Source organism: Pezoporus wallicus, unplaced genomic scaffold (genome assembly GCF_028554395.1).
Source record: "Pezoporus wallicus isolate ANWC-B61680 ecotype Strahan unplaced genomic scaffold, APGP_CSIRO_Pwel_v1 contig_7073, whole genome shotgun sequence".
Classification (NCBI taxonomy): Eukaryota; Metazoa; Chordata; class Aves; order Psittaciformes; family Psittacidae; genus Pezoporus; species Pezoporus wallicus.
In genome coordinates, this window is record NW_026641326.1 from 5,202,962 (window position 1) to 5,222,954 (window position 19,993).

The following is a 19,993-nucleotide window of genomic DNA, read 5'->3' on the forward strand; positions in this document are numbered from 1 at the left end:
TCTCTGCTGTGGGCAAGAGGTTACTTGGGAAAGCAGAGGAGAAGAGGCAGCAGAGTTTATTTCATTTGGTATGGGAAATAGGTTTTCCTTCATTACTAACATGCTCTGATGACACCTAACATGTGAAAGTAATTATGGCACTTCCAGTGGAGAGAGGGATTGTATTAATTACACAGTCCTTCCAGGTGAGCTGCGCTTGCATGCAGCAGATTACCCAAGCTGATGTGACAAAGACCATTAGGAGTTATTCTTTCTGATGAATTTAAACAATTTTCACTATGTCCATTTCTAAGCCAGCATAAGTTTGTGCAAAACAGGATAAGAGAGCACAGGGAGGGGGAGAGGAGGAGCTGGTCTCTGCAGCAGAGGCAACTTGCAGGCTGGCATTGCAGCAGCTGGGAGCGAGGATGCTTTGCAAGCAGCAGCTCACCTGGAAAGCAGTGCTTGTGCCTGTTCTCCCACTGCTGTGGGTGCTTACCAGAACTGGGGTCTCTCATGCAAGAAAATGTAGAAGTGCTTTGTGGGTGGGGAGGAAGGAGAAGGATAGGGAGGAGGTGGAAGATGTATTTCTTAATCTTGGAAGCTATAGTTTGCACAGAAAATGGCATGGCAAAACCAACCAGGAATGTGCCAAAAGGGTTGTTAAAATGCAGTTGAAGCCTACTGAGGGCTCTGTGTGGCTCTGTGGGAGCACCCTGTGAAAGCGCACCGACGTGCATGCCGGCCAGCCTTTAGCAAAGTGTTAGCTCTCAGCAGGCTGATCTGCCAATAAACAGCACTAAAGTTTATAGGCTTTTAAATGGATGAAAACAGATTTGGATGGCAGCTTCTCATCAGGGCTTTTAGGGGTGCAATTTTTTTTTTCCCCTGAAAGAGCTGTGAATTTAAGATATGTTCAGACACCTCTCACATGCCATAGCAGTTGCTGGGCTGTAACACCATGGAGAAGAGGCGAGCTGGTGATGGGTGAGGTCTGTGCTGTGAGTGGCTTGGAGCTGCTGCCATTGCGTGGCTCTGTTAGGGTCGTGTATGTGTGGCAGCCATCTGCCATCTCTGTGGCCTTATCGTTTCCAAAATGAATGTCTTCAAGAACTGCGAGGGGGTAGAAAAGGATAACGTGTACACACATGTATACTTCCAGCTTCAAGGGTTTGTCTGTGCTGTGTGTGAGGGTGCTATTACACAGTGGATGGCCATGCATTAATATAGCTGGCTCAGTGACTACCAAAGCAAAGTCACTGGGTGCTGTACCTGTGGGCTCAGAGCTGCTGGGGCCCTGGGTATGGGTATGTGTTGTGTTGCACAGACATCCCTGCTGCCATGCCTACTGTTTTTACTGAGCTTAGTTAGGCTGTGATGGCAGTAATGCCTTTGATGGATGTGCCCTGAAAGCATTCATACAGATCCTTGAAACTTGGCTTTGGTTGCTTCTTGGAGCTGCTGGCCACAGCTCACTGGAAAAAATGATGCAAGCACCAGATCTCGGGTGTTGCACTGAACACGAGTTCTGGAGAGGCACCCACGTTTTTTTCACATGGAACAGGGGAGCTCAGTAGTAATAGTGCAAAGACTCATTTAACCAAATTTAATCAAATTGAGTACAGGGTGGTGATTTTCCATGTTGCATTTTAGCTTTACCAGATCTGCTGTTTGGCTGAGTCATGTTTTTGCAACTTTCATGTAAAATCTGGCATCTGAAGCATTTTGTAACTGCGTCTGGGAGCCCGGTAAGAAGTGTGAGAGCTGAGGAGTGCAAAAGGTGTAGTGAGCTGGTTCGTTTTTTTTTCTAATCTCTGGCACTAGAATGGGCTGAGACATTTCTGCCTTGATGTCTTCAGTGTGACATTTCTTTTGAGACTGATTACAAAGGTTCACAAGGTTGTTTTTATTTTCCTTGCTCTTGATGCCTTTTTAATGAGGCCTCCTAGTAAACAGCAAGCATTATGCTTTCCTGTTGTATTCCTGTCTGCCGCCTTTAAACATTTATTACTAATACATGTGGGAAATGATTTATAAATTAAATATTAGGAAAATGTACTTTTGAAAAACAGAAGTAGTTAGGGGGTATATTTTATAATTGTCATTGGGGGAGTGGGAGAGGAAGTCATGCCAGTATTTTGCTAATGGAAGCGCAGTGAAAGGGACTGTTAAGGCATCATTGTGGTTTTGTGTAATAAATAGAGATAATAGATGCATGCAGTTTTCAATGCATGTATCTGGGACTGTGGCTCAGTGTAATAAAATCTGAATGCCAAAAAGAAAAAAAAAGCCAATTGTTCAGAATTTCCCAGGGAAGCTTGAACGTTGCTGTTCTGGGCAACTGTGTGTTCCCTCTGGTTGCTCTGTGCCAGCACTGCCAGGTCCCACGGCCCACAGCATGTCATCTGCATCATGCCTGTCAGCACCAGCTCCTGTCCTGGCACGTTCCTCCTGTGTCAGTCACTGGATCTTCCAGATTTAAGCGATACTTGGAGAGTACTCTCTAATCACCAACACCAGCTAATCAAGCCTAATAAAGCAATTATTTTGGAGTTAAAGCATGAGTGACAGAGTCCCGTATGGAGTCACTCTATCATGCTAAATGCTCTTGTGTTGGGACACTGTCTGCTTCAATATTGCTCTTGCTGCCTTAGAAGTAACAAAGTCAAGTGCAAATGGTGTAATTGTTTAAAGATGTTTTATCTCATTACCGAATTTTATTATTTTACCATCTGCTTAGTTTAATATATTGGCAAAAGCTGCTTGCTTTGAAACATGAATCAGTTTGTTGGTAGGCAAGGCTATTTTCACCTGGGTTTTGAGAACCTGCATTGCTTTGGGGTCAGATTTGCAGTAAGGTGAGTGAAGGTGGGTTTTTTTTCTACAAAATACCTTACAATTGGCTGCCCTACAGCAGGCTTTGTCTCTCTTCTGCAGGTAGGCTGTGAGTGGTCATATATCTGGTGATACGCAGTGGCTGCGTCTCAGCTGATGTCCTTTTGTTGTCCTGCTGGCAGGCTTAGATAGCACATCCTGTCCCACATCTGTAGTATGTTTTTTGGGGGCAAATAGCTGAATACACTGATGAAGTTCACCTGCTACAAAGTACTGTGTGTGGATATACGTATGTATCCAAAATATGTTTTTGTAAACAGTGCATTTCTGGTGGGTTTGTGTTTCAGGAAGGTCTCTGCCACCAATGAAATTTGTCTTTGTATGCCTCTGTTAGGGTGGAAAGCTAGGTCCTCTCCTAGCATTTTCTCTGGTGACTACTAGCAGCATTGGAAGCTGAGCATAGTGGGAGGCTGTTGTTCAAGGAGGGTCATTTTAATCCTAAATTTTGAATTCCTCTGTCTGGAAGCTGTTGTGGGTACCCTTAAGGACAGGGATGCAGAAAGGGCTTACTGAGTGTGCTTGTGGATCTGTATCAAGCAAATCTTTTGCTTCTTTTCTGTAAATTTGCATCTGTGATTACAGGCACTTTTGTATGCTGCAAATTCAGCTCCTTCCTCCTGTTCCACCCTTGGACTTCCTGTTGAAACTGGCTGAAGCTCTGTTGTGGCTGCAACCTGGCACATCTCCACAGTGCTACTGCCTCCGACTCCAGCTCCCTGAGCCCTATCGCATCCCTCAGATGCTCAGGAGTAATTCAGCTGACAGTTTGCTGTCTCTTAGATACATTATCCCTCTGAAAAGCCTTTTCAGAGATGTTGGAGGAGAGGAGTGGTTGTCCTTTACTGCTCTACTGAAAGGTGTTTACCTCTCTGTGATGGCAGGCTGGTAGCACTTCTTTGCTCAAACATGTCTGTTGTGAGAATATGAATTAATACTTTGATCATTTTAATCTTTTATCTTTTTTAAGTAGCTGATTTTGTTCTCATAGGAAAGCAATTGGCTCAGATAGCTAATCAGGCTGCATAATGATGAAAAGGTCAAAATAAAAGAATGAACTATCATGATTCACAGCCGAGACTGGGTTCAGCTTTTAGAGGAGAGCAGACTATTGTCAGATCAAAAACTCATTTTTATTTTTTGAAAAGGAACTAGGTTACCATTTTTCCTGTCCTTCTCACTGTAAAGTCATGTTGTCACCCAGAAATGTCCTGAGAAAAATAAGAAGACCGAGTAGCTGACATATCTTGTAAGGAAAAATTACACTGAGAACATAGAGGTCCCTAATTATGTTGGAGTAATAGCAGAATTGACACTGCAAAGGGAACATGCTCAACAGCAGCTATCCATTCTCCAGACAAGGTTGGCAACAGCCTTGCCAGGATGTAAAACCACTTCTCTCTTGAAGCAGTCTTCAAATCGCTTTGTGTGAGTAGAGACCGTGGTTTCGGATTCATCCAATCTCACCACATCAGGCAGTGAAAATAGAAAATTATATAAAATTAATCCTTTCTTGATGGTTTTAGGATGATAACCCTCAAGAGGATAACCATCTGTAGATACCCTCTTAAGCTAAAATTGTAAGATTTTCTATTGAATCTCCTTTCATTTCCTACCCTGCCACATACGCAGGTGATTTCTGGCTGGTGCTGGGTCAAGGTTAAAGTGTAAGGATTAGGCCAGTGAAGAGGATGCCGTTATAAAAAGTTTAAACTTGAGTCATGAGAAGCAACTTGGTTGAGCTGTAATTTTCCCAAGCTCTTTGGATACGTGGGGCTGGCATGGCAGCGCACACAGTGGGGTTGTTGCAAGGACTCGCGGTGGCATTTGAGTCATGTCAGTCATGAATATTTTGGTTCTGCTGTGTAGGATTTATTTTCAGTGTAACTAATCAAATGACTACAGAACAAACCTTTTCATGAGTAGAAGTAGCTTGATTTATTAAGTGGAATTGTAATCCAACATGAAGTATTTGATTACCCCCACACGCACTTATCCTTTTTTTATGAGATCAGTTTGCCCTGAAGATCTGTACATGGTATTGTTTTGGCAGGCTTCTTCTTAAAACCTAAAAATGGTATAAATGATGAGCTCCCACTGTTTCTCATTGTGTGGTTGGTTTCTGACACACAAGGTGCTGGGTTTTAAGCTTCTCAGACCTTTCCCTAGAAAGTATTATTTAACAGCAGTTGCTTCATGAACACTGATTTTGATTTTACCAAAATAAGTGCATTAAAATGTTTACATGTTATTATTTATTACCAGCTGATTTGTTAGTGTTAGAGGTGGTGGGGTTTTTTATTTATTTCTGTGTACAGCATAATTAATTTTATGTGCTTATCTGGAGGCTTTCTTGTCAGTTATTCATAGCCTGACTACTTTCCCTGCAATAGTCAATTTACTGCGTGACGTAAAATATTTCAGTGTGTTCTTGCGTTAAGACTTGGAATAATGTAACTGTCTTTTGGTATTTATAGCAGTCTGATGCAGGGAGAGGCACTCCCCCTTTTATCCTCCGCAGCATCTGTGGCATAGGGAAGATTGGCTTTATCCACCTTGGGGAATTGGTTCTAACTCAGATCTGGTCTAGTTCAGGTCGCTTCTGTGCTTGTATAAAAATCACAGCATTGACCAGGAGGGGAGGATATCTCAGCTCCTTAGTGAATTTTGTGACCTGTGGATTTGGGTATGAAAAACTTGTTCTCTTCTGCATGTGTGAAAAATATGTATAAGATTTTACATTGTCCTTCTGCACTGAGAAATGCATAAGGAGACAGAAATGTGTGAAGTTCTTATAGTTTCCTGTGTGTTCCTGTTGTGGTTTAAGTCCAGCCTGTCAATTCAGCCACACAGCCCTAGTTCACTCCCCGCCCCTGCTTCCCCCACTCCTGGAGGGATAGGGAGGAGAATCAACAGAATATGACTCCCATGGGTTGACATAAGAGCAGTCCAGTAACTAAGGTATAACACAAACCACTGATGCTACTATCAATAATAATAATGATAAGGGAAATAACAAGGGAAGAGAATACAACTGCTCACCACCTGCTGACCGATACCCAGCCCGACCCGAGCAGTGATCTAGCCCTTCCAGGTAACTGCCCCCCAGTTCTACATCCTGGGCATGCCATGCTGTGGTATGGAATACCTCTTTGGTCAGTTTGGGTCAGGTGTCCTGTCTCTACTTCCTCCCGGCTTCCCCTCCTCCCTGGCAGAGCATGAGACTCAGGAAGTCCTTGGTCAGAGTAAACATTACTGAGCAACAACTAAAACCATTGGTGTTATCAGTGCTGTTCCCAGGCTGAAAGTCAAAACCACAGCACCACACCAGCTACTGAGCAGGAGAAAAATGACTGCTACTGCTGAACCCAGGACAGTTCCCCACTGCAGTGTGGTACCTATAAACTCCAAAGAGAGATGAAATGGTCTGAGACTTAAGCCTGGTTTTACCCAGAGACTGGGTGCGCCAAATGCAGTTGCTCAACTCTGTTGTACCAGCTCCTGCCTCCCTGTGTTCCTGCTTCAACTCCTGCCTTGGAACCCAACGACTTTTACTCTCAGCAATTACTTATTTTCTTTTTCATTAGCAGGATTAATGGCAAGAATATGATGGCAAAAGGTGACTTTTAAGACAATATTAAAAAAAAAAAAAAGCTGAGTTAATAATAATTGAATTTCTAGAGGTAATGAAAGCAACTTTTCACATGTATTTAAAGGAGAGAAAAATGTTACCTCTTCATCCACTCAAAAATAAATAGCACAAATTGAGACTCATACCACTCATTTGTAGGATCACAGATTCATTAGAAAATAACCAGTATCCAAGAGAACCATTTTGTGTGTGTGTGCATGAATTTCAAACAAAACAGGATTGTTAAGATTAACTTTTGAGTCAGTACTTAAAATAGCTTGGTCTTGGTCAAAATTTAATAAATGATTTTTTTTGCAAGATGCCTTTAACACTTAAACACTTTGGCTCCTGTAACCCCAGATGTTGCATGGCTTTCAAGTGTTGAGTGAAGCGATGATCTTGTTTTAGCCCTTCTTTAATTGAGTTGCCATCTTTAGCATTTAAGGTGCTCTTGTAAACGTAACGTAGAAGTTGCACAAGTCATACATTTTGTATATGTGTGTATACTGTGATTCGTCAGAATTAATATATACTTAGAAAATATGGGCATCTCCTGTGATGAGTGAGAACACCATATTGGTACTGCTGAGGTTGGTTTATGATGGTCCCTTCATGTTCTGCTCAAAACAAAATAGAAATCACTGAGGGTCAGCAAAATACTTTGTGCATCTTGGTTGTTCCATGTGATTACAGTTTACAGTTGAGCATGCAGTAATTATCTAGTTTAATCAGTTTCTGCACAGATATCAACCCCTTAAAATATTTCTGAGTTTATCAAAAACATTGGATATCCATCTTCAGAGATTTTCAAAGGAGCAAAAAAGAAATACCATAGTTCACAGATAATTGAATATTTTTTATTCCCTTTTTTTTTTTTTTTTGGCCAGTAGTTGTAATATATCAACAAAATGAAGAAATAAAATGAAACCAAGGAAATAGATTTCATTACTTTGAAAAACCAGGACTGAACATAATGCATATGTTTATGGCAAATTTCATCCTTTCCTTCCAAACCAGGTATTTCTCTTGGTGGGAGAGTGCTTGGGTGCCCTGGTGCTGTGGAAGGGCAGGCCGGCATCACTCTGTCTCACTGCATTTCCAGGGCAGCCAAACCTTGATAAAACACTGAAATCCCCAAGAAATCTGATTTCCCAAGATTCAAACCTGGAGGGGTTTGGCTAGCTTTATATGAGCTGCAACAGAGCCCACGGGGTTTATCTGTCACAAGTAATTACTGTCTTTAGTTGCTGATCAATGTATTGAGGTGGGATGCAAAGGGTCTCCCACTGCCAGGGCACATCTTGCAGGGAATGCAAATTCTTATAAAGGCATGCCTTAAAAGAAGCTTTGTAAATAAAATGGACAGATAGACTTCAGAATGGCTGAAAATGGCAAATCAAACCTTTTATATTTTGCTGCTTTCATTACCGAGAGTAGGAGCGATGTGCTTCATGCTGTTGTTTTCCATAACATACCCAAGGCAAAAGAGGACTGTTGAATTACAGTTGTTTCCCCTCTGCTTAGGGATTTCTTCAGAAATCCCAAACACTGATGGTTTTCTGCATGTTTGTTTTTGGCTTTCTGCAATTAAAAGCTGCAGCCAGATTTCATGGCAGTTTGAGTTGGTTTATCACGTAGGAGTAGTGAGAGGAGATTAGTTGGTACATGTTTTGATTTGCTTTCCTTCATTCCGTTTGCCTAAAATGAAACTTAATGTGATATTTGGAGCTGCTGTAAAAGAAGTTTATTTTAGGTCATCTAATCCATTGTGCAAGCTGCCAGGATTTTCCTACCCGACTCTGCTCATGCTTTTGATATCATAAAGGAGAAAAATTACACCTGAGAAAACTTGTCATCCAAAAATCTACCTCAGTGGTAGGTTTAATTTTGTTAGAGGAGTGCCAGGGGTCATTCAGGGAAGGATGGTAATGAATAGTCTGAAATGCTTCTGGGGGAGCCCTCCAGACAGATGTCTCTCCCCGAGGCCAGGACACTCAGTTGGCCGTCAATCCTAATTCTTGCATTGGTCTTTCTATCATGGAGAAGGGCTACTGCATGTGTACGTCTGTAATAATTAGGGAAATCATTCCTAGAAAGTATATCCTGTCCTGAATAGTGTGACTTTCTGGTAATTGGTGGGATTTTAGTGGGGGATGAACAGGAATTGGGTTTTATCTTTTGCCCTAAAACTGGTGGGTAGGTGAGACCTTGGACTGGCTGGTATGGCGGTCATGTTGGCTTCCCTTGGCGTGCTCTTACACAAAAGCAATGCCTGCCTCTTCATATACTTTTGGAAATATATATGTGTGGCTTTATATAGTATTTAAAACCAAATTTGTATGGTAATAAACTCCAGTATATGCACTAACCGATAGTTTTAGCTCACATAAACATTGCCACTTGAAAGAATTTTCTTTCTGGTGTTTCTTTTTAGCTGTGTTTCAAAGCCTTCTTACTGGGAAGGTTTTAGTCTGGTAAATTTTTTTCTGCAAATAAACTAGTTTTGAAAAACAGATCCTTCCTAAGGGCAATCAAGTGTCAAATACAGAGTTATGGATGGTGTCAGCTGTGTGTGGAAGCACACGCTCCATTTATTCATTACAGCTGTGAAAGCTTAGCTGTGCAAACGCCAAGTGCCGGTTGTGTACCTGTCACTTCAGAGCTTTTAATGAACATTGATCATGTTCACCAAGACGTTTATTTGAATAAAGTGAATGTGAAGTAATTTTTAAAAACACAGTGTGAACTTTACTTTTTTTCATAGCATTTTATAGTCTTTAAGGTGAACCTAAAAAGACCATTATCCAATAATTTCCATCTCTGAAAATGTACTACAGAATGAGAAAAGGATCTGCACAATCACTTTGGTCGTCTTGGAAGGTTCATATAAACTTTAGTACAATTTTTCAGTGTACTATATATTTATATGTTTTTCTTATTAAATTTGTTCCAAAGCCCCTATTTTCTGCAGTTTAAAGTTGTCGTTAGTCCCTTGTATTACCTTTGGGAAAACAAACAATTCTCTGGCTCATTATGTAGAACTTAGTTATGTCCTTTGGGGAAACAACCTTTATCTCATTGCTTGCTTGAGTGAACGGTCTGGCCTGCCAGATTTCCTCTGCTGTTCTACAAGATATAAAATGTGAAATGCAGAAGTGTTCTATTGCCAAATTCGTGCTAAGACTCGTGAATCTGTAGTTTGTGCCCTGAAACACTGAGTGCTGGGAGCAGACAGATGGGGACCCAGTTAATGAACTACACAATTGCATCCTTCTTTAAGAGCTGTTCCCCCTAAGTAGGGCACAGTTTGCTGCATATATCCTTTAAGACATACAAAGTGAAACCATGGTGTGATGATGAAGATAAGATCTTTTGGGAAACCCATAATTAACAAATGATTTTTAGGAGCCCCATGGAGAAGAAATCTGTTATGTTGTCTAAAACTGCCACACTCCTTTTACATCCCATTTCATTAAATATCTATTTCTGCGTGGGCTGTTCTAGGGAAAGTACCTAAAATAGATGGTGGTACTGTGGAACATACAGTGATAGCTTACATTCTGTGTTGTTTTGTAGCTGTAGGTAAGAAAAACCTGTGAATAATAGTTCTAAATAAATTTAGTGTGAGTTTCTTAATTGAAAGAAACTACATGTCTACAGGAGGAAAAATAATTTAATTTGTTGATTTTAATATAAACTTCCCAATGTTTGGTTTAAACCAAGGACTCAAGTGAAGTCTGCAACTAAATAAATTGATCTGCAGGCTCTGCATTTGTGGTGGCCGTAGTAAAAAGAAACAAATCCATAGTTATTACTGCAAGAATAAGCTAATATTATTAGCGTAGGATTCACTTTTAAATGTTATTTACATAATGATCTTGTGAGGTGCTGAGCTTTCACAATTTAATTGTGTATTTGAACTTAGAAGCCTTATAGGAATTTGAGTGTAATGCAATAGACCTTAAGCTCGTTTCCCTTTTCAGTGTATTTTATCAATAACCTTTTTAATTTCAGTTGGCTTGGAATTAGTAGAAGACAGGGAATACCAAAGTAGAGCAGTCAGGTGATAATCCTAAATACCTAACATTGTACTGGCAGCATCTATTGTATTTATAGTCCAATAGGACCAGAGTTATCTTTACCTCTAATTCAATAAATTTTGTCATTTTCCTTTGAAAAATTATTTTAGGCTTTTTTTTTTGTGAGTTAACCCACTCTCTTGAGCAAATAATTTATTCAGTGAAAATTCCTGACGATTTTTAAGTAGGTGAGAATAAATATTTCTAAGGTCCTTGTGGTTATAAAACTTGACATTTTGCCCACAGATATTCTCTTCTTTTGCGTGTTGCGTAGTGGTGTCAGCTTGAGTTCTGATAGCCAGCTCATTGGTTTTTTTCCAAGAAGCTCCTCAAAAAAGTTCTTCAGATTTAAGTTCAGTTCTTCCTTAGTTTTGATATATTTTGCAGCATATTGTATTTGGGTCATGGGCTTCCATTGCTAATGGAAAAAGCAGAAGAAAGCAGAAGAAAGCTGCCCAGGGGCTAGTGATGCCAGAAGTCACGGGAATGTGGACCTTCCCAGTGGGGCTGGAGCCACCTTCTCATGTAGCGTAGTGGAAGTCCAGTTCCTACTGCAGAAATGCGTAAAAATCATGTAGTGCTTCAAAGCACTTGTGTTTGATTTCCACCTGGAGACTCCATAAAACAGTTTCCTTACCAAGTACGACTTTGGTCCATGGTAAGACGTAATTATTGAAATACCTTCAGCATTGACCCAAACAAGCCTATGAAGTCTCTTCAATAGCCTACAGGTTATTGAACCTGTAGGGCTCCTGATGATTCCTGATGACAATCAACCAATTTACAGGTTTTCAGTTGTGACAAGAAAACTTTTTTTTTTGCTTATTGTGGCATTTTCCAAGGCTGTAATTGGGGTTGTCAGGGAAGGCAGTGGACCTGCCTGTCTAGGAGGAGTACATGGTTCAGGGTTGTACCAGGCAGAGCTACCCTCTGTCACAACCTCCCCAGCAAGCTCCCAGCTCTCATGGACCGTGCTCCTCTCTCTACTTGCCTTTGGAGCAGCTCTGCTTTGCTGGTTATTCACCAGAGGGGATGACTGATGCTGCACAGCAAAGGTGTGAGCTCCCATCAGGGATGTGTGGGAGCAGGGAGATGGGGAGGAGTCGCTGTGCTGTCTGAGTGAGCACTCTCACAGCAGATGGATCTGCTGGCATGAGAGTGAGCTGCTCTTCAACTTGGGCAGGAAGGGTTGGTGGGGTTTTTTTGGTTATTTTTGGTTTGGTTTGGTTGTGGTTTTGGTTGGTTGTTTTTTTAAGTTTCCACATAGAATTAATTTTGTAAAGCACAATTTTATCCCTGGGATGTTCAGGATCAAGAAATCTACTTTTAACTGTTTATGTTCAACATAATACAGTGCTGGGTCCAGCATGGGTCCTGGCTTTAAGCAGCACCTTTTATTTCAGTCTTTTTAATTCAAACTGAATTAAGTCAGCAAGGAGGGACAGGATCTTAAATTACCTTTGAGAAGGGAATCGATAATCAGGGCAGCACAGAACTATAGTCAGGTTAGCAGTCCATGAGTTGGTCCAGTGGTGGGAGCTGCTTCATAGTTAGTTGTTGCCCAGAAGGTAAGGACTAGTATCGGTGCTGCACTCTGCAGCTGTGCCATGTATGGAGCTAAACCCATGCCTGGTGTAGCCAGCAAGATGTTCAAAGCAGGGTCCCACTCTGCACCGCAGAAAAGAGGATTTGAGATTTCATACTGTTGCTTTCCTTATTTTCTGTATTCTTTATTCTCTTTATTCCTTTCCCACTACTCAGTGTGAAGTTCTGTTTTAACGTCTTGATGTATTTGTGTCTTTTGCAGTAAATGCAGCATGTCCCCCCAGCTGAAGCCATGCCCACAGCTTCCTTATGCTCCCGTTGCTGTATTTCTTCAAAAATGATAGCTGTTCCTTCAGCGGTCACTATAGTGTCTCCCCTTGCGGTATTTGCAAATGAAAATGATCTTTTAGAACTGTTATTGAACAGGGGATTTCCAAGGTGCTGGTTAAAATAGAATCTCACCAATTGGACAGCCAGGGGAAGATGGATGGGTTTTTGTCTTCTGCATTGGTAGAGCTGATTAGCATTTTTGTCATCCCTGCAAACCCCCAGGGCTCAGATTGACAGTGGCTCAGTTGTTTTGTATTCTGCTCCTCTGCGCTTCCACGTTCCTCCAATGGTTATAGTGAGCAAGAGAGGAGAATATTAAACATCAATAAATGAGTCGGGTCACATCTGGAGTGTTCAACACATGGCAGTCTCTTTTACAGTAAACCTTGTTATTATATAAAATAAAAGTGTATATTCTGTCCAGCTTTCAACCGTATGGGGAAATCTGGGAAGGGAGACAAAGATCAATCGTTGATAGCCTATGGCAGTGGGTAGATGAGGCTGTCAAGTCAAGTGAGAAGACAATAAAGTACAAAAAAATAAAATTAAAATATTTTGATTCTTGGAGGCTTCTACTTATAATCTTTTATTTCTGCAGCCTGAGGCTCCCAGTTCATCTGCTGCCTGAAGAGGTCTCAGGCCTTGAGTACACTTTTTAATGCCAAGTATTTGTTTCCAGAGAACAGGTTGGATGGGAATCAGCCTGGGGGTAGGAAGAACCTTTCCTTTCTGCACCCAGTGCCAGAGGGCAAAGGGCTTATAGGAACAGCCTCTAGCAGCAAGCAAATGAAATTATTGATGAAGTATGCAGCAAAGCTAACTCAGATATTTAATGACGTTTGATTCGTGAGGATTCTATTCACATTGTGTTTCTAAAATTTTAGTCAGGTGCTGTGATCCGGGGTTTGCAGAATGCAGCTCTGCTCCCCTGGATCTGAGCAGCGTGTGCAGCAAGTGCTTTAAAAAAGAGAAGCTCCTGTCTTTGTCTTTGTGTGAATTTCAGGAGTCTCAGGGAGACCTAGGGAGCAAATTGACAAAATGATGAGTGTGTGTGTAATATTTTACATGTTTCATTTCTCATCTGACTAATAGAGGGCTGAGAAAGAGTCCTGACGTGCAAGTAACGCCGACGATATGGCAGATGAAGCATAGCATGTCTTCCCAGAAACATGGATTTTACAGAGTGAGTTAGAATGAGCATTTTTCTGGCGAACTGTAGCGCCTGTCTCTGAATTTCCAGCCCCTGGTGACGGCAAGTCAGTGTGGCTTGTGGTGGAAGAGTTGGAATGAAAAAGGAACAGTGATGCACTGATCAGGAATTACCAGGTGGGACTTAGCTCCTGGGTCTTGGCTCCTTCATGCGAGAGCCCATGGTTTGACCCTAAGCCACTCAGTCCCTGTCCTCTGGGGAGCAAATCTGGTATTGCTTTGGGTACTGCAAAATGCCATCTTTTCCAAGCATGATTTTGAAACCCAGTGTTGAGCTCAACTCGTTTAAGAGAGTCAGTGAAGAAAAGAAAGATGATTGCTTGGAAATAGATCTCTTTTTGGTTTTATACTGTCTAGGGAATAATGTAACTGTTCACTAATTTAGAGCTCAGGTAGAGAAGCACAGATCCTGAAACAGCTGAAGGTCTTTCCTACTTTTTTTTTTTCTTTTGTTTTAAAAAGAGCTTTACGTTTTTTGAAGGGAAAATAACCCATATCTGGAGCACTCAAATTACCATTTGTACATTACTTTGTGATATGTTCTACCTGAAAAAGACTTTCCACCAGCTATAAAGTTGAAATTTATTTAATAAGAGTAAATAAAATCACCAGGTCATAGTTATGAACACAGAGCATTAGCTTTAGTGACCACACAGGAACCATGGTAGGTTTCAAGATGTGGTTCATTTAGAAGTCACACACCTTGGTCTTTCAATCAGTTTGTCTTTAACAGTTCATCTAGAGACAATTTACAGTTTGCTTTTTAGGTTAGATTGCTGTAATTTTATTTTATGAAGAGTATTAGAAAGACAAGTTTGGGGTAGTACAGCAATCTTTCATGTTCCGGTTTTATCCCTGCTATAAAAACATAGGAAACATTATAACTCTCATGTTTGACTTGAGGTATGACATTTTGAGTGGCCAGAGAGAGGAGGAGAAGATGTCATGAGTATGCTGCCCATTCCCTCCCAGCCTTGATGAAGTGTGGGGGACTCGGTGCCATGGGATGTCCCACAGTCCCACCTGACCCTCCCACAAGGTTACTCCTGCCCCATGGGAATGACCAGGGAGAGGTGTTGTGGCCTCCAGCAAGATCAATCTATGGATTTATTTGTGCATTTTTGCTTCTTTCCAAGGTCTTCACCAGCCAAGGTTCAATGCTGGTCATGGTAATACAGTTTCACATTGTAACAGCCAGTAAGTAGGTTTGAGCATGAAACCATGCGTGTATCAGTTTGAAATAGCTGCAAAGCAGTTTGAGGTTATTCCAGGTCAAAGGCATTGCCTGTTGTGATTTTAAAGCATCCTTCCATCATTACCTTGAAATCTGGCAGTTTGCTGAAAGCTGGTAATAATGTGTTTGTCTGAAGTTGCCTGCTGTTCCCAGCCAGGCTGTTCATGAAGTTTAGAGAGTCACAGAAACCTGTGGCAGTGCAGTTTAAGACATGCAGAAAGATTTTGGGTGCCCTTTTGCTCCCACGGATATTTGGGGCTGCATATCTGAAGTTCACAACATACAAGGTTTATTTTCTGTTTGGGTTTTTTGTTTTAATTTTCTTGGGGTTTTTTGTTTCTGGTTTTGTGTGGGTTGGTTTCATTTTTTTTAATCCCAAAGGAATTAAATCTAAACCTCAGCTAAATTGAAAGCAGAGTCACAAGTGCAGGCACCGTGTGAAATACAGGTTTTACACATTTTCTTCCAATGAGTTACTGAAGCAATATATTTGCCTAAGCTATAAAATGGTTTGTAGTGGGAACGTAAATAACAAATGGCCCATCCCTGCTGGTACAGCACAAGTAATATACTCTTTTGGGGACCTCTCTATGCGCTATAGTTGATTTGCAGTCTCCTTTCCGGCTACCAGTGGACCATCCCAAAGACGTGGAGGAAATGGTGCACATAATGGTGTAATTTGTAACAGGAGCCTGTGGTTTGTCAGCCTTGTCATTCCCTCACTCCTCCCAACCACCCGTCCTCCTCTTCTCTCTGCTGAGGTTTGTGAAGCAGCGAGGACAGCTGGGAATTTGGGGAGACTAAATTTAAAGCTGTATTATTATTTCACAAGTTCCTTGTGTAATGCAGAGTGCTTAAGTAGTGCTTCTTGTACTTAAAAATGAAATAGTGCATCAAGGATTTTGCTTCAAGTGAAGTAATAAATCAAAATAAATAACAAATTAAAATTTCTCATGCCCAGTGGTGAAAAACTTTTAAAGAAGCTAACCAACCTTTTCAAAATTAAATTAATAACTTTTTTTCTAAGAATTGGTGTTTAAAAACCAAATAGATTTTCACTGATAAAAAAAAAACTTGCTTCCATAACATACACAGTGGTGAAACGTGACTTCTGTGAAGGAGGTAACACTGAGAGAATTTTTCTCTTTAAGTGGAGAAGGTCTTTGGGCTGTAAAAGTTGTTGTGTGGTTAACTAATTTTCTTTAAACTGAAGGGAAAAGCAGAGCAGAGTATGTGTTTTCCCTGGTGGGCTGATATTTCTGGTTGTTTATGAGCTCCTGCGTATTGTCACTTCTGAAAAGCAAAACAGGAAGAATATATGCAGGAGAGCATAGATCATCTGGATGTGTAAACTGAATTTTATACCTAACCTAAAAATAGTTATAAAGTAGCATGTTTGCCAGAGCTGAATGAACTATTCCAGAAAAAAAAAACCAAGCCATCTTTTAGCTCTTTCTCTTCCTTGCCGTCCACTCCATCCCTGGAGTATTTACCCTCAGTACTGTGGCTGCACGAGGAGAGGTTCTTATGGCAAATAAATGAAGGAGGTTTTTTTCATTTCCTCAAGTGCCAGCCAGGATTAGAATTGGAAATAAGAGAACAATGTGAGAACAGCTCTCACACTGTTTATCCCAAGTAAAGCCATTCTTCTCTCACCAGAACCCAGTAAATAGGTACCCCCATTATCCCCAGAGCTGCCCTCTTTACCCCTACTTTCTTCAAACAGTTAGTGTCTGACCTTGTTTGTTAGTGTCTGAACTTGTTTCCAGGAATGTGAACCTACTTAAAAAATGAATGGGAATTAGTTATTTCTGGATGCAGCATCTGAACAGATAACATCATTGCAGGTTGTGCTCCCTGACCTGGATTTGGTGATGAAAAGCAGAGCACCCCCATCCCTCTGATTTCTTAGCATGTATTTGAACTCTTTTCTCACTTTAGGCATAAGATCTGAGCTTTTTGAGGTTAGTGAGAGAGGTGACATGGCCACAGCAACTGCCTTGATCTTTTTCTTGAGATGCTGGTGAATGGCTTTGGACAGTGGAAAAAAGAAATTGAGAGTCTGCGCTAGCCTTGCTAGGGACAGGTTGGACAACTAACACACACAGTACAGAATTTGTGAGATTTGTTTGCTGTGACCAGCCATCAGTATGTTATATTGCTACATCTGAGAGATGCTCTGAGTTCTGCTTGAGAGGTAGCAAGAAGTTCACTCTGAGAAGATTTAATTCCAGTAATGACCACTGAATAATTTATTCATCTAATTTACAAATATTTTTATAGAAAATACTTGAGGTTTTAATTGCACACTTAGTAAATGATTTGTGTGTATCAGTGATAAGAAGTTTAATGAAAATCCATGTATTTCTGACTGTTTTGTTCACATCTGGGAGCTGTTTCCACTCATGAGCCACCCACATTGCTGGCTGTGTTACAAAGAGAGCAAAGAGGGAAGGCCCTGGTCTGGTCCCCTGCCTTGCTCTGCACTAGGGGCTGGGAGCTGTATACTTCATCTCTTGCAAATGTTTCCTTTCACCTCTCCTTTTCAGATAGGACATTTTATTTAAAACACTGTTGACATGCTGTAGATTTGTGTGTGGCAGAATCTCAGGAGTGGTGTTTTGATGGTACTTTGATTCTTAAAATACCCTTCCACGTGATAGAGAGATCATTAAATGCAGCCTAACTATAGATTGCTGTACAATCTCACCCCAATCATAAGGGGGGGGGAGGTTTGCAGAAAGGCGTAGACACAGTGCTTGAGATTGTGCTTGAGATTGTCTGCTCTCTGCTTTTCCAGCAGTTTTTAGGCTTTCCAAATAAATCAAAGCAAAGTTTCAGTGAAGTAGATCCCCTGTCTTCATGATACTACTCCAAAATTATCTTTACAATTTGTTCTGTCATTTACAACATGCCTTGGTAGTAGAGGCGTTATTTAAATGCACAGTAATCTCTGCCATTCAAAGCAGGGAAATAAAAATCACTTGTTTGAATCTGCAGAGAGCACCTATTAGATAGAAATATAAATCCAAACATAATGTCACAGGTGTTGCATCCCAGGTGAAATCCAAGTCATTAGCACGCTATAGAAAGAATTTTTTCACCCATCTAGTAGAAAACTCAACTGCCTGACAGAATTTCCCTGCTTTCACGGCCACTTCATTAGGTGGACTTCGTTGTCCAGCCAAGGGGTCAGTGCTGTAGGGTGGGACAGGTCGGCAGCCTCTCTGGCCCCAGTCTATTTTGCATCAGGAATTGCTGCAGACCAGTCTTTCTTTTTGTCCCTTAGATAGAAGACACAGTTCACGGCCAAGCCAAAGTAGATGATATTCTGAGCCCACAGTCGGCAGTGATAATGTCCCCCCAACCCAGATTATCCTCAGAACTCCAAAGCATTGTAAATATGTGTTTCTTCAGCCAGATAAACCATCCAAGACTGGCACAAATGTTTCGTCAGTGCTGATTTTCAAGCAGTGTCTACTGTTTTAGGGTGATGCACTTGCCCCAGGAGCAGAGTCAGGGGCAGTTTGTGCCTCTGCCCAGGGAGGGGCAGCTCTCCTGTTAGCTCTTTAAATCTTTCTGCTTTTATTCCTTGTTCCCTTTCCATAGCACCTACTTTCTTCTTTTTGTTTGTCTATCTTGCAGGAGAAGAGTTGTACTCAGGATCTGTTGTGCTGACTCTGATTCTAGAGTTGCATTGATTGTAGATCTTCGTTTAGGTGTCTAAAAAATACCTGTTATGTTATCCCAGTTTCTTGCCTCTTTATATGCTAGGAGGGGTTATATTAAATATAAGGGGAGAAAATAAACAATTAAGAAAAACAAATTAATTCCTGTCTCAATACTCTGTATTAAGAGAACAGTTCAAGGTAAACAAATGTACATAAATTTGATAATTTTATTAAATACTACTATTTATAGCAACAATAAGGAAAAACGTGGGAGTAAGGGAATTAGTGACCTTGAATCCAGGTACATTATTACTGTATAGATATTGTTTGACTTTAATTTTTATTAATGTAGATAATGGCTTACATGGGCCTTATGGCTACATTACTAGTGCTGTGAAATTTAATTAGATTTTAGAGCAGCCGTTAATGTCTTCTCTAGGATTATATAATTCAGTGGCAGTGCCAGAAAACTTCATCCATTTCATGAGACTCTGAAAGGAAATTGAAACGAGGTATTCCGTCTACAATACTACCTTGAATTCCTGAGCCTTTCGCATAAAATAAATACGTGCAATCACAACAGCTTGTTTACTTGCAATGCAGGTTATAGGTAACATACTAAACCATAGAAAGAAAAATACTGTTGAAAATATTTAACAGAGCTTTTTAGGATTAGGATTTCTGTTTCTTCTGTTAGGCCAAAGACTCGGAGTCAGTTTTAACCACTTGAAAGAAACCCATTTCTAAGGTGTATACAAGGCAGGAATAAGTATGTCCCCACCTCTTACCAGCTTAATGGTCATGATGGTCAGATGTATGCGTCATGTATGTGTGTGCCACTGAAGGAATGTAGATGATAGCAGTTTATTTTCATTACAAAAGAAAGAAGAAGTGATGTTCTTAATTGTCCTGTCTGTCAAAAATAGAAATAAATAGAAATGCATCAGGATCTGTAGCATTTAAATAATTCAGGAGAACTTTCTGAAGGTGCAGCTGTGCTGGTTATGGGAAAAAAAAGGTATTAGAGTTCATCCAAAACCAGTCACTGAAACAAATCTCAGGGAGTTTATAGATAAGCTCAGGTTTATTTAGTTCAGACTAAGCAGGGTTAAACAATAGAGAAGTAAAGCTAGTGCCAGGTATGTACCTGGTGTGTACAAGAAGGTGACAAGAAATCTGGCATGCCAGTGGTATTTTTCTGGTATCTGTGTAAAATATTCCAGTTGTGGACTGACATGTGGAGTTTGCGTTGTGCAAAGGGCCAGGGAGGAAATGCCACTTTTGCATCATTCAAACTGAATTTGGTTTGTGTCCTTGACTATGCTCACTGGCATTGAGAGTGGCTCTTCCTTCACCTGATCGAGATAATAGTATGATAATTTTATGCATGGAAAAGCTACAGGAAACAATTTTACATCTATGA

At 40.8% G+C, this 19,993-nt stretch overlaps 1 protein-coding gene across 3 annotated transcripts in view; it reads left to right on the forward strand.

Moving 5' to 3' along the window:
* The window catches only part of LOC130606486 (contactin-4), a 341,120-nt gene that overhangs the window by 107,295 nt on the left and 213,832 nt on the right, over nucleotides 1-19,993 (forward strand). The window contains exon 1 of one of the 3 annotated variants that reach the window (XM_057422891.1): nucleotides 12,745-12,835. The exons of the other annotated variants lie outside the window; for them this stretch is intronic. The gene's annotated coding sequence lies outside the window, so the exon portion shown is untranslated. Of the gene's footprint in view, nucleotides 1-12,744; nucleotides 12,836-19,993 lie in introns of those variants that run through there. 3 annotated transcript variants of the gene reach the window in all.